Source organism: Elaeis guineensis, chromosome 9 (assembly GCF_000442705.2).
Source record: "Elaeis guineensis isolate ETL-2024a chromosome 9, EG11, whole genome shotgun sequence".
Classification (NCBI taxonomy): domain Eukaryota; kingdom Viridiplantae; phylum Streptophyta; class Magnoliopsida; order Arecales; family Arecaceae; genus Elaeis; species Elaeis guineensis.
Genome location: NC_026001.2, coordinates 47172536 through 47188562, shown reverse-complemented (window position 1 = coordinate 47188562; position 16027 = coordinate 47172536). Strand labels below are relative to the sequence as shown.

Here is a 16027-nt window from a genome sequence, read left to right as displayed (position 1 = left end):
CTATAAAATTTTAAGTCTACACTCTTACCTTCTTCATCCTTGTCAAGCTTACATGTTGGGCTCATGGGTGTGCCAATTGGTTTGGAGTTCTCCATTCCAAATCTCTTAAGTAATTCTCTTGTGTACTTGCTTTGGGTGATGGAGATTCCTTCCTTTGTTTGTTTGATTTGGAGTCCGAGGAAGAATGTAAGTTCTTCCATCATGCTCATCTCGAACTCCCCTGCATGAGCTTTGCAAAATCTTGACAAAGAGTTTCATTAGTAGACCAAAAATAATATCATCAACATATATTTGTATAACTAATATATCATCTTGATTTCTTTTAATGAAAGAGTTGTGTCTAATTTCTCTTGAAAATCATTATTAAGTAAAATTTGCTTAGCCTTTCATACCAAGCCCTGGGTGCTTGTTTCAAACCATATAGAGCTTTATTTAATTTAAAGATATGATTGGGAAAGGCATGATTTTCAAAACCTGAGGGTTGTTCTACATAGACTTCTTCAGCAATATATCCATTTAAAAAGGTACTTTTGACATCCATTTGAATAATTTAAATTTCATAAAGCAAGCATAAGCAAGTAGAAGTCTAATTGCCTCTAATCTAGCAACAGGTGCAAAGGTCTCATCAAAATCAATTCCTTCTTCTTGATTATAACCTTTTGCAACTAATCTTGCCTTATTTCTTATCACATTTCATGTTCATCCAATTTATTCCTATATACCCATTTTGTGCCAATTATTGAGTAGTTTTTAGGTCTTGATACTAAGGTCCATACATTATTTCTTTCAAATTGATTAAGTTCTTCTTGCATTGCATTAATCCAATTATAATCTTTTTCAGCTTCGTCTATAGTTTTAGGTTCAAGATGAGAAACAAAAGCACAATGATTAAATGCATCTTTAAGAGAAGAATGAGTTCTTACCCCATGTGTAGGATCACCAATGATTAGTTCCTTGGGGTGATTGTGATCATACCTATTTAGGTAGATTGTTTATACTTTGAGGTTGTTCTTGTCGTTCTTCACCTTCCTCATCTTTTTGTCTTCATGTTCTTCATCATCTTGAATTGTTGATTCTTTTAGATTGATTTCTTCATTTCTTCTATAAGAGGATCTGCATCATCAAAACCTTCATTCTTCTTGAAGGAAGATCGTTAGTTTCATCAAAGACAACATGTATTGACTCCTCTACCACTAAGGTTCTTTTGTTAAAAACTCTAAAAGCTTTACTAGAAGAGGAGTAACCAAGAAAAATTGCTTCATCAGATTTTGCATCAAACTTTCCTAGTCTTTCTTTACCATTATTTAACACAAAATATCGGCAACCAAAAATATGAAAATATGCAATGTTTGGTTTTCTTCCTTTCCAAAGCTCATAGGGAGTTTTCTTTAAAATTTATCTAATTAAAGCATGATTTAATATGTAACATGCTGTGTTAATAGCTTCCGCCCAAAAGTATCTGGGAAGGTTGCTTTCATATAGCATGGTACGGGCCATTTCTTCAAGGGTTCTATTTTTTCTTTCTACTACCCCATTTTGTTGGGGTGTCCTAGGTGCTGAAAAATTATGGCCTATTCCTTTTTCATCACAAAACTTTTCAAAATCTTGATTTTCAAATTTGGTTCCATGATCACTTTGAATATTTTGATTGAAAAATCTTTCTCATTTGTGACTTTTCGATAAAATTTAGAGAAAACTTGAAAAGTTTCATCCTTGTGTGCCAAAAAGAAAACCCATGTAAAACGAGAGAAATCATCAATAATTACAAAACCATATCATTTTTCTCCTAGACTAGTAGTTCTAGTAGGTCCAAATAATCCATATGCAATAGTTCTAATGGCCTAGAAGTTGAAACAATATTTTTAGATTTGAATGAAACTCTTGTTTGTTTACTTAGTTGGCATGCATCACAAATTCTATCCTTTTCAAAATTTAATTTGGATAAACCAATAACCAATTCCTTCTTAATGAGTTTTGAAAGTGAGTGCATGCTAATATGTGCAAGCCTACGATGCCAAAGCCAACTAGTTTCATTAATCTTGGCATTCAAGGATACTAGGCATTGCATGTTTATTTTGGATAGATCATTCAAATCTACCATATAAACATTGCCATGTCTATGTCCAATAAATTTAATGCCTTCATTAATAGACTAGTTACAATGCAACAGAAGACTCAAAAATAACTTTATATCCTTTATCACAAATTGACGATGCTTAATAAATTATGTTTTAAACCATCTACTAACAAAATATTTTCAATAAACTTGGAGGGAGTGATACCAATGTTACCTATACGATGATCTTTCTTTACCATTGTCTCCAAAGGTAACCATCCCTCCATTTTAGCATCAAGTGTGATGAATTGGGATTCATCACCAGTCATGTGTCTCGAGCATCCGCTATCAAGATACCATTTCCTATTTGCTCCTTGGGATGCTAGACACACCTGCAGGCAAAAGTCAAGTTTTTGCTTTAGGTACCCAAGCTTTCTTGGGTCCTTTTGGTTAGTCATAATGGTTCCTTTTGGAACCCATATTTTCTTTACATTTGATTTAAGAGATTGTTAGAGAGACAAGTGTACGACTTGTGACCTACTTTACCATATTTGAAGCAAGTAATGTTTGAAAACTTATTGTTTGAAGAGTTTACATAGATATTTTTTAGAACTTTTGTTTCTTTAAGGGGTTGTAGCCAAGTCCAGCCTTATCATACACGGCTTTTGATTTTCAAGAATCATATTAAGTTTATTAGAACTTAAAGTAAATTTTTCAACTATTGATTTTAGCTTGACAATTTCATTCTTTAAGTTCAGATTTTCTTGAAGCAAGGTAGATTTTTCATTTGAAATACACTCATTTTATTTTAGTAGAGATTGATTCTTTAATTTTAATCTTTGTTCTTACTCCTAGCTTCTTTAGTTCATCGATTAAATCATAAAAGCTTCATGAAGTTCTTCAAAGGTAAAGTCTACAGGAGTTGAAGAGTTTACCTCATTTTCATGTGTCATAAGGCACAAGTTGGCTTGTTCAGTTGAGTCTTCCTCTTCAGGAGCTTGAGTCATCACTTTCACTCCAAGTAGCCATCATGGCCTTCTTCTTGTACTTCTTGAGATCCTTCTTCAGTTGTGGGCATTCAGACTTGAAGTGTCCCATTTCTTGCATTCATAGCAGAAAGGGGTTGGTCTTTATCCTTTTCTTTGCTATGTTTCCCTTTTGTGAGTGGCCTCTTCCTCATTCCTTGTTTCTTTTTCCTCAAAAACTTTTGAACTTCTGGTAATGAGAGCCATCTCTTCATCCTGCTTCTCATTTTCGTATCATCAGTTTCTTCATCAAGTTGACTATGAATTTGAGGATGATTGTTCTCTTCTTTTTGACTTCTTCCTCTTGATGTTGTTTCATGCTCAGCTCATGTGTCATCAGTGATCCAAGAAGCTCTTCCAAGGGTAGAATGTTCAGATCCTTGGCTTCTTGGATGGCGGTCACTTTGGCTTCCCAAGTTCTTGGTAAGGACCTGAGAATCTTTCTTACGAGCTCACTGTTAGGATAGGACTTACCAAGAATTTTTAAACCATTTATAATATCAGTAAAATGAGTAAATATTTCAGTTATAGATTCATCATGCTCCATTTTAAAAAGTTCATATTTATTATGAGCATGTTAATTTTGGACTCCTTTACTTGATTAGTTCCTTCATGAGTTATTCTAATCTATCCCATATTTTTTAGCAGACATGCAAGTTGAAATGCGATTGAATTCATTAGCATCAAGAGCACAATACAAAATATTCATAGCTTTAGCATTTAGTTGGGCCATTTTCTTATCAACCTCATCCCAATCTTTTTCGGGTTTGGCTAATTCCACACCATCAATAATTTTAGTGGGTGTGTGAGGGCCGTTTACTATGATACTCCACATATCATAGTCGAGTGCTTGAATGAAGATTTTCATCCGAGCTTTCCAATAGGTATAGTTGGACCCATTGAAAAGTGAAGGTCGGTTAGTGGACTGCCCTCGGCTAGAGAAGTGCCAACTTGAGTTGCCATAGATCTTTAGCTCTTTGATTGGTTAGATCAAAGTAGGGCTAGAGCACGAGCTCTGATACCACTTGTTGCCCAGCTATGCAACCCAAGAGGGGGGGTGAATTGGGTTTTTAAAAAATTTTAAACTTAACTTTCAATTTATGAAGATTATTTAACAATAGCAAGATAAGTAAGAAGAGTGTAATTGATTCAAGGCTAATGGTTGAAAGCAAGAATGCAAGAGAATAAAGAAGTTCTAAAGAAGAGCAATTAGGCACAACACAAATAAGAGGATTTATAGTGGTTCGGTGCCAACCTTGCACCTACATCCACTCCCCAAGCTCTTACTTGGAAATTCTAATCCACTAATTTCTCCGACTCTAGCTATCCCAAGCTAGTCCACTTATTTCTCGGGTACAAGCCAACCCAATACAATCCGATTCAAAGTTTGGATCAATCTTCCCACATTTTGGAACCCTTCCAAAATAAAAACAATAACTCAAAAAGAGTATTGCAATTAACAGCACAGAAAATACAAAAGAAGCTCCTTTAATGAGCGAATGAAGCTTTAAATTACACTTTACTCAAATGGAAGAAAGCTCTTTCTGATTTCTTCAAGGTGGTTGGAGACTTGAATGAGCACTTGAGGAGTTAGTGAACTTGAATTAAAAGCTTCTTGAATGCTTTGAGTGGGCTCTTGCTTAGGGCTAAAAAGTATGATTGAAATCCTCTTTTTAAAACCCTTTTTTTTTCTCTATCTTTTATTCCTCCTTTAAGTCCCTTTATATATCTTCAAATAGTGGTGGAGAGTAATCTGGACTGAAATAGAGCCGTTAGACCACATTAAATGAGCATTAAATGCAAATAAAATGGGTGAAAAAACTAGCCGTTGCGGAACTTTTCCGTCACAGGGGTCGACTCATCTCATGGGTCGACTCATAGGGTCGACTCATGCTCATGGGTCGACTCATGCTCATGGGTCGACCTTTGTGGAAAATAGCAGAAAATAATGGTTATGTAATTTTGGCCTAAAAGTAGCAGAGGTCGACTCATGGGTCGACTCATGCCTGGGGGTCGACCCATGGGGTCGACTCATAGAGAGTGCCAGCCAAAATTTAGCGTGTCGTTAAGCTCTTTAAGCCATGAGTCGACTCATGGGGTCGACTCACAAATAAAAAATCTGATTTTCTTGCAAAATATATTTTCAAAAATGTTGAAATTTTCTCCAGTAGACTGCACGTCTTTTGTTCTTGTTCTTGAGGCTTCTGAATCAGGTATTGATGAAATTATGATTTTGCCTCTGAAATGCAATAAATCTTTTTCCAAGCTAAAATCATTAGTAATCCCCTCAAATGCTTTGTAATCATCAAAATCAATCCAAGGAGCAACAACTTGTGACACTCACAGCATGGGCTATATCAGGTTGTGTACATAGCATGGCATACATGAGGCTCCCTATTGCTGAAGCATAAGGGATCTTGCTCATGCATTCAATCTCCTCAGGTGTGCTAGGGCACATCTTCTTAGAGAGATGAATGCCATGTCTAAAAAGTAATAAACCTCTTTTGGAGTTTTTCATGCTAAACCTTTTTAGCACCTCCTTGATGTACATCTTCTGTGAAAGTCCGAGCATCCTATTTGGTCTATCTCTATAGACCTTAATACCCAGTATAAAGGATGCCTCTCCTAGATCTTTCATAGAGAACTCCTTAGACAACCATACTTTGACTAAGATCAACATGGGAACGTCATTTCTAATTAGGAGGATATCATCTACGTACAATACGAGGATGACAACTGCACTCCCACTGACCTTTTTGAACACACATGGTTCCTCCTCATTCTTGATGAAACCAAACATTTTGATCACATCATTGAAACGAGTATTCTAGCTCCAAGATGCTTGCTTAAGTCCATAAATGGACCTTTGCAGCTTGCAGATCCTGTGATCATCATCACTGAATGTGAAACCAATTGGGTGTTCCATATAGATATCTTCCTCAAGATGTCCATTTAAGAACGCCGTTTTCACGTCCATCTGTCATATTTCATAATCGAAATAGGCTACAATAGCAAGCAATGTGCGGATGGATTTTAGTATGGCTACGGGTGAGAAGGTATCCTGATAGTCAATGCCTTCGCATTGACTATAACCTTTCACTACGAGCCTAGCCTTGAATGTCTCTACATTCCCATCTGCACCTATCTTTCTCTTGAAGATCCATTTACACCCAATAGGTACAATACCTTCAGGTGGATCTACCAAGGTCCAGACTTGGTTTGAGTGCATCGAGTCAATTTCTGATCTCATTGCCTCTACCCATTTTTCGGAGTCGATATCTGATATCGCCTCATCATAGGTCTTGGGATCATCACCATGAGCCCCATTTTCCATGAGGAACATTTTCTCTATATCCTCTTGTATGGTACCTAAGTACCTTTTAGGAGGATGGAAAACCCTAGTCAATCTACGAGGTGGAAGAGATTGTGTTAGGACTAGTTCTGATTGATTTGGTTCCTCAGGTTCTTTAGCTCGTTGCTCTTGGGAGACATTCTCTTTGAACTTAATTATTCTTTCGATGCCACCATCTTGAATAAACTATTTTTCAAGAAAAATAGCATTTTGACTCACAATCACATTGTGGTCTTTCAGAATATAAAAATAGTATCCTAATGACTCTTTAGGATATCCTATGAACCGAGCTCTAAAAGACCTGAACTCTAACTTGTCCGTCTGCTGTCTTTTGACATGAGCCGGACAACCCCAAATTCTGAGATGATTCAGACTTGGCTTCTTACCATGCCATATCTCATACGGTGTGATAGGAATGATTTTAGAGAAAATCCTATTCAATACATAAATTGCTGTCATGAGATAATGTTCCAAAAAAATTCAGGGAGGTCCGTGAAGCTCATCATGGAATGGACCATATCTAATAGGGTCTGATTTCTCCATTCTGAAATCCCGTTGAGTTGAGGCATTCTAGGTGGAGTCCATTGAGAGACTATACTATTTCCTTAAGATAGTCTAGGAACTTCCGACTAAGGTATTCACCTCCTCGATCTGATCGAAGAACCTTAATGGGTTTTCTGTTTGTTTTTCTACCTCATGTCTGAATTCTTTAAATCTTTCAAAAGCTTCAGACTTGTGTTTCATTAGAAATACATACCCGTACCTAGACATATCATCGATAAAGGTAATGAAGTAGATGTAGTTGCCTCTAGCCGGCACATCAAATGGTCCGCACATATCCGTATGTACTAGGGCAAGTAGGTCTGTGGCCCTTTCCCCATGTCCCACAAAAGGGAGTTTGGTCATTTTGCCTTGAAGGAATGATTCACAAACTGGATATGACTCGAAAGTCAACAACTTAATAGCCCAGATTTCTCCAATTGTTAACCCTGTCTTCCGCTATATGACCTAGCCTTAGGTGCCACAGATACCTATTATTTAGACTATCTCTAGGCTTTTTAATTCCCATGGCATTCATATTTTGCTCGATATTAAATACAGATACATCAATATGTAGCTGATAGAGATCGTTAATAAGAAAACCATCTGCAACTTTATTATTTTTATAAAATATGTTACAATGGTCCTTATGAAAGCTAATCACATAGCCTTCTTGTGCTAAATATGAAACAAAAATCAAATTCCTGCTTGCTGCAGGTACATAATAACAATCTCTAAGAAATAAATCTAATCCTAACGATAATCGCAGAGGGTAGGTTCCTACGGCCACAGCAGCAACTCTTGCTCCATTCCCGACGTGTAGGATCATCTCCCCATCCCTCAGCCTCCTACTCTCCTCAAGATCCTGCATAGAAGTGCACAAATGAGCACTAAAACCAGAGTCAAGCACCCAACTAGATGCAGAAGAAACCTAAGATTAGATTCTAAAATGAGCATACCTCTAGAAGGACCATCCTTCTTATTCTTCAGGGTGGCCAGGTATTGAGGACAGTTCCACTTCCAATGGCCATCTGATTGGCAGTGGAAATATTTTTCCTTTTCAGCGGTCTTCTTCTTCGGTTCTATCTTCTTCTTCTTCCAATCCACCTTCTGCTTCTTCATAGACTTCTTTTTCTTTTCAAAAGATTTTCTCTTGAAAGAAGTCCGCTCCACAGTAAGAACTGAGCCTTTTGAACCCTTCATGGAAAGCTCAGCCATAACCAGCATGTTCATTAACTCGACCAAGGTACACTACATCTTATGCATATGAAAGTTCATGATGAATTGACCATTGCATCGACAAGGATTGAAGGATCATATCAATCTGAAAATCCTTGTCTAAGATGATACTGAGCTTCTCAAGCTCCTCAAGGTCCTTGATCATTATCAAACAATGATCTTGGATTGACTGTCCATCACGTATTTTAGCCTTAAAAAGTCTTTGACATACTTGATACTTGACCACGTGACTCTATTCACCAAATAACTCTTGTAGGTGAGCCAACATTTGGCGGATAGTCAAAATATTCTCATGTTGCGCTGCAAGTCATCAGACATGGCACCCAACATATAGTACCTTGCTTTGTTATCATCATCCATCCACTTTTTCAGAGATGCTCTCTGTTCAGCAGTCAGACATGCTGGCATGGTAGGTGGGTCCTGGTCCAAGACATGGGTCAATTTTTTGAAATCCAGAATAATTCTGTAGTTCCTTAACCAGTCCTTGAAATTGGGTCCAATCAATCTGTGGATGTCTAGTATTTTGGTCAGGAGATTTGAGGCAGACATGTTTCCTGTAGAGAGTCAATAGTTTCTAGTTAGATTTTGTAATCAGACTTAACCAATTTATTTAGGAGTTTTATTTTTTAAACAAATTAGGCTCTCATTATTTTCTCAGATCCCTACACTCCTTTGGTAGAGATGTAAAAATCTTCGTGATCAGTAATTTCTAATGGGTGGTGCAGTCTCACCGACTGGCTCATCACCTCACCTAACAGTTATTGGTGATGGGTCAATCGATGAGTGGACAACTATTGTCCAATGATTCTCTAATCATGGTGCACCCAAAACTTGGTCTCTAATTTATGAAGCTCACCATGCCCGGGATATTGCTCCAATCCTTAGTTAAGTCAAACCCACCATTTGCACGAACTAGATTTCTGATTGGGTCCCTCACCGTATCCGAAATATTGAGCCCAACCCATCCTCTAATTCATAGCATCCAATACATAATGGACATGGTTGCATCTTCTCGGTGCAACTGAGCCACTATATCCAGTCGAGAACAATCAACCCCAGGAAGGGCCTGCACTTCCACAATGGTGGAAGACCTAGACTTAATATTTTCTTAAGGAGATTTGATTTAGATCTCATTAAACTTGACTTAAAATAGTCATAACAATTATGACTAACCTAGTGGCATGGGTTAGCTCGAATTGTTAGCCATCTCTAATCAGAACTGGGTCGACACATATGGCCAGATAAGTGAGACCGGTGGAAGGGATATGCTATTAACTCGATAAGAATGCATTCGAGTCGAGTAGCTCCTAATTAAAAATCAGTCGGTTGCATCTGTCCAACTTACCTAAGACACCAAATTATCGAACCAGAACTAATTGGGTTAGCCTATAATCCAGGCTCTAACCACTGAGCCAAATTAGGTCTTAACTTGATCGAATCACATCTAAATGTGATTCGACCTTGACCCAGACTTAATCCTATTAGGCTGGTCAATTATTAGCTTTCATGATCTCACCTAACCAACTGTTGATTCAGTTTGATCAATCGCTAGACCTAATTGAGCTACCCAAGTTCGAACCTAATTTTATGAAAATGACTTAGATCTGAAATTCTCAATTGTAGACCTAATTTAATTTTATAAGCTTAATTCATTAATTAAGTCTTGGGTTCATAAACAAAATATATAAAATAAATCCTAAGATTTCAAGATCTAGGATCTTGCAGAAAAGTAAGTTTTGATTTCTGATTAAGGATGAATGCACAGCACCCCTACACGTCATAAGAACATCTATTGAATGGGAGGAGAGGGCTTTGAAACCCTACTTTATTCTTATGACCGGACGGCCATGAGGAATACCTTAATCAGAAATCTAAATTTAACTACAAAACTAGTTAGATCTAAATTTATATATCACATATACAATTTAAGATCTAACTAATACATACTTTGCATACATCTCATGTATCAAAAATTAATCTAATTAATATGCTTTCAGATTTAATACATCACATGTAACATCTGAAAAATAAAATTTAAATTAAACTATTCAACATAAAATTTATTCTAGACAGTTACTAGAACAATTCTACAACTAGTCTAGGCATGCAACAGATCAATCTTATGTATTATCCAAATTTTTATTTTTTATTTTTAATCTAAATATATAATATTTATATCATCAAAATTAAAGAATAAATTAGATCTAAATTATATTTTAATCTCATTAAAATATAAACTTACAAGACTATTCATAGATCAAACTATTCCTAGTCTAGTCATGCATCTCAAGCATGTTAGAACTTTTCAAATTTAATTTTAAATATTTTGATTTCAGATCCTATCACATCTGATGTGATATTTGAAATCCTTTAATATCAGATAAATTAAAATTAAAATTAGATCTAAATTAGATCTGAAACTGAGCCATCAACCTGGCTCTGATACCAGTTGAAGAAAAAACTGCCTTTTTCCTTTGTAGGATCTTCCAGATTTCATCAAATCTGGGGTGGAATAATTTAAAACTTTTTATCCTATGCTATTTTAGATCTAATATATATTAGATTTAATTTTATTATCTAATATTTAAAATCTAAAATTAAATCTAAAAGTATGAGAAATATAGACATACCTCAAGGGTAATCTGATTACCCTGTAGATGATCTTTGCACAGTCTAAGGTTCTGATGTAGCCATGCAAGTGCCTGACTTCTACTAGTATCCACTCAGCTAGGATCTAGAACATCTTCTCTTTGTGAATCTATGCTCCAAAAATCAGATCTCTATCTGATTTGAAAGTGCTTCAGAACTCCTTCTGAAGTTGGAGCAGCAGCCTGTCGAAGATGTCCTGCAGCCTTCTGTTCCAGGCATCACCATGCCTTTTCATTGCACCAGATGAATATCCAACTCCTTGGACATGAAGAGGGGAGATAGAAGAGTAGGGAGGACATGGAGAAGAAGGGAGGGGATGGCAGCTTTGATGGTTTTTCACAAAAAACTTAAAACCCTAGGCGCAGGCAGGGTTTATATAGACCCTGCTGCGCTGTGCAGTGCCACATCATTCGACCAATCAAAAAATTCTAATTAATTTTGGAAAAATTTTGATTGATGGAGTGATATCATCTGATCACATCAGATAAGAACCTCCATCTTCTCTCCTATGTTGGTGCCAACTTTGGATAAGCACAAGCAAGGGTTGGCGCCAAAGAGTCCATGTTAATCAAGACTCTTCATCCTTATCCATTTGGGGCACCCACTTTAATCCAATTGGGATCATGCCATAATCTGATTATGGTGCCCAATTCAATGTGGTTATGGCATGTGGACACTTCACAAAAATCCTTCAATGAGCTCTCTTTAGTTTAAGACGCATATGTCAACATTTGACAGACGTCCTAAAATGAAAATGGCAGGTGTTAGGAATTAGCAAGTGTTATCTTAAATTCATCTCATGAATTAAGACAAGCCTTTTCTAAGCTGGACAAACTTCATTTAGACTGAGAGAAATCTTTTCAAGATTCTCTGGATGAGTCAAATCACATTTGGCTCAGTAGAGACAGAAAAGATTACATGAGAAGAAAGTTAGGCTCAATCGTGTGCTAGCACGATTTCCTTGAACCTAATTGGATCTTATCCAAATCAATTGGATTAGCCCAATTGATGATATCCAGACCCTAACCCTTGTTTGTGTGACCTAGTTAGGTTCAATTCTATATGGTAATGAGATATGTCGTAATCTCATCATCGACATCATCGAAACTCCTTTCGATGGATCAGAACTCTTCTGATTCAGACAATTAGAATGATCGATCATCAAGATCATTCTAATTGCTCTCAAAATCTATCAGTGACACCTAGCAGTATATGGGGCAACCCATCAGAACTGAAGATGAATCTCTCGGTACAGCTACCTGTGGATTGAGTTCCTCTATCATGAGTCCCGACTAAATTAGGGTTAAGATGAACTCGTCAAACCCAACATCAGTCATATGAATCAATCGATCAATCCGAGTCTGATGTGAAACCCCAATGAAAAACTCTTTTTCTATTATTTCACTCTGCCATGGCCATGGGCTTAAGGACTCGATCTTTCGATCATCATAGGACTACTCTCATCTATCGAGGTTGATAGATCCCATCTTGGTGCGACCTAGTTCCTACAATGAATATGCTACAGCCAAGATACACCTCAGGGTTTCGAATGACTAGGAGATCGAGTTATGGTGTAGTCAAACTATAACACACTCAAGGTGAACTGTCGATGCACCTCAGGTCAAAGAACTAGACACACAACTGCAGCATCGAGCTAGTCATCGATGAGAAGGTAGACTTCCTTATGACTGCTTGATATGGTCACGCTCCGTACTCTCATTCTCAATGAATATTTATACTCTCACTCCAGTGTCTCTACACTGTAGACTCAAGACATATCTATCTTAAGGAAGCGATCGTACTCCTACCTTCCGGATCGATCACCATCCTCGTGATGATCCTATGGTTAGGAGTTGTTTATGAGTTAGTTATGTAAATTTATGCCTTAAATATTTAACTCTTAAAAATATGAATTGACATTCCTACTAACTCAAAGGATGTATCACAGACACAATGTACATAATGTGATAGAAGAATAATCCATTTATTGATTTATAGTCAAAATTATAAATTTGCTCTTAGATTTGTACAGGAATGTATCAGCCAATCTGGCATCTAGGGCACACATCTAATAGTCATGACTATCTGAAAGATTTAAATTTGATAGAAATATCAAAATTATCCTTCCGTGGTGAGTTACCATGCAATTCAATCCTTCGATCATACAATATTCTGAAATGGCCATGGGTATGGAAATATATCAAATGTAAATACCTATCTATATGTATATCGATCTAAAGATGATGATCCGATTGATGAACCAGTAAAAATTATTTCTACTATTCATCCCTGCTTTGGTCAAAGACTCTCAGAGTCATCATCCTATGAGATCACATAGGATGTTCTCTCCTCCTACAAAGAGTGTCCGATTTCTTATTGACCACTCACAACCTCCATGCATACTTCACCATACCCAGAATATCCTACACACATCTCAAAGTGGTGTGCTAGGAAATAAACCAAAGTAAGAATCTATTTACACAAGGTACCATGGTGATCTCAGATCAAAGAATCACATGCACCACTCCCACTAAAGAACCATCTATTGACATGCTGTAAGGCTCCATCAGATATTCTTTTGGTGGGTTAGTTCAATAAACTCATTCTCTAATGAGCACCTACATCCTTGTATTAGTATCACTACATAAGTGGTTGTGAGATCAATCATCCTCTCCATCGAGCATATATAGGATGTACCAATCTTGTCGGTATCATCGATCTCTGACTCGATGATCCAATGATTGAAAATATTTTAGATAGGGACTATTAAGATTTTAGGTCTTACTGGTATGATCTCATCATGGTCCTAAAATCATTGCTCTAATCTATGAGATTTATCATAATCATAAAAAAAATGATGCAGCAAATGATAAAATATAATATCTCATAAATAAAAAATAACTAATGTCATGCAAATAAGTAGGAAGAAAATAAAGAAAAGTTCCTTCGCATCCTATGCAATTGGCTTGTAGGGCACTATTCTTTTAATCTTCCACTTGCACTAAAGCCAGTCGTCCCTGTACCTGATGTCTATGCAATCAGGATGGCGATTACACCGCTGTTGTGTAAGATTCAGTGAACTTGTTTATTATAATTTCTTAATATTTACTCATTTTATGATTTAATCATGAATGATATGAAAGTGCCTATGATGTGCGTGGGTTTCTAGAGAGATCAGACCCAACTCAGTAATGAACTCTTTCATCTGGCGACTTTCTTTAGCAATCTTTACTAACAACATTTAACTAAAATAAATATAGTTAGCTGTTTGGAACTTTTTTAATTCACTGCTCCACTAGTACTTCTCAAGTACTTTAAAAATACTTTTCATAGTTTTCAAAAGATCCTATCAAGGATCTGTCTGAAATCAATGATTATGCATAGAACATAATTCACATCAAGCTTGGTACATTGTATGTATGGGTAAGTAAACTCCTTTACACCCATTCATGTTGAACCCCTTCGACATAAATTTTATGTACTTAGACTAGGACAAGCCTAACATCTACTTACATCTATCCCTATAGATGCTAAAAAATATTGGATGCTTAACCCAAGTCTTTTCCATGAAAATATTTGTGATAAGCATGTTATTGACTGAGTGCAATATCGGGACTACCTTCCCAATATGCTGTATGTTACCTATATACAAAATCAAAAGTTAGTGGGACTCCCACTTATCTTTTTGCACACACACATGGTTCATTTATATTTGATAAAGTCAAACATTTTAACTATCTAATCAAAAATAGAAGTACCTACTCCTTAATGCTTGCTTGAATCCATAAATACATTTACCCTCCCACTAGAGACAAACTCTTTAGATGGTATGTGGCAATAATAAAAATTCAGATTGACATTCTTGTTAGCAACCTATTGGGTCATACCCATAGATGCTTCAACCATAGTCCATGCTTGGTTGATGTACAGGGAGTTTATTTTGGATATTATGGTGTCAAGCCAACTATCAGAGTCTCTACTCATGATGATCTCCTAATAGGTCAAGAAAATATTATTCACAATAATGTATGGTGTATCGTCATTCTCAATGACAAATCCATATTTGAGTGGTACATTACACACTCAGAATGACCTTCAGTGAGGAGGTGTGTATCATAGTTGTACCTCATCAATGAGCACATATGGTTGAGGATCAATTTGTGGACATTCCACAGGTTATGATAAGATAGTTCATAGGTCTTGAACTTCTCAAGTTTAATTATCCTCCCACCATCCCTTTCTTAGAAAAATTTTTTTTCCTAAAAGGTGGCATATCTACTGTCAAAACACTTTTGTCAAGTAGTGTGGTAGAAGTAGTATCACATACTACTCTTAGGATAACCTATAAACTAATATATATTAATTTATTTTAGTATAAAACTTATATACATCAATATTTTTCACATAAGTTGGGCAACCTATCTTTTATCTTTTCCATATCTCATATGGAGTGCTCGTAATAGATTTTGATGATATCTAACATATACAGTAATTTTTAGGATATTTTTCAGAATGAGACAATAAGATTTGTAAAGCATTTTAGAGAACACATCATATCACATATGAAGTGTCAATCTCTAGGTAAAGATATTATTAGTCTTTGAACATCCATATGTTCAGGATCTAATACCTTGCTTGCCCTGAGATATGTGACCATCACATATTTATTTTTTATTCTCATCAATCATGAAGAACAACATCATTAAGTGACAGAAATATGAGACCATAGTCCTAAAATTTATTAGAATGAGAGTAACTTTTACTCTTTACATTAATCTCAAAACTATGCTACATTAGCACAAGATTTGAAATAATATTTTTGATAAATTTAGGTGCATAATAATGATCTACTAATTTTAAAACCTTACTATAAGGTTATATAGATTCCTACAGTCTCAGTATAAATGGACTATCCATCAGTGCCAAAAGGCAAGTAGTAACCTTACTTTAGCTTTATAGTTCCAGCAACACTTTGCCTAAGTAGAACCTATATAAGGTATCACATACCCAATATTTTAAAGTTGAAACACTCAATGATAATTAATTTGTATCTCATACAAATTATTAGTAGATGCAACTTTTGCATCCTGCTCCTACTTCACACTTGCAAGATAATTCTTGCAACTTAATTCTAATGTTCATTATTACTATAATTCTAAATTAGAT

At 36.1% G+C, this 16027-nt stretch overlaps 1 long non-coding RNA gene across 1 annotated transcript; it reads right to left on the bottom strand.

The window, feature by feature from the left end:
* Positions 1-7628: 7628 nt before the first annotated feature.
* LOC140851670 (uncharacterized) lies at positions 7629-12727 on the bottom strand. Its single transcript, XR_012134390.1, has 3 exons — positions 10843-12727; positions 7933-8766; positions 7629-7838 (listed from the first exon to the last, which is right to left on the bottom strand). It is a non-coding gene; the product is annotated as an uncharacterized lncRNA (long non-coding RNA).
* Positions 12728-16027: the final 3300 nt, after the last annotated feature.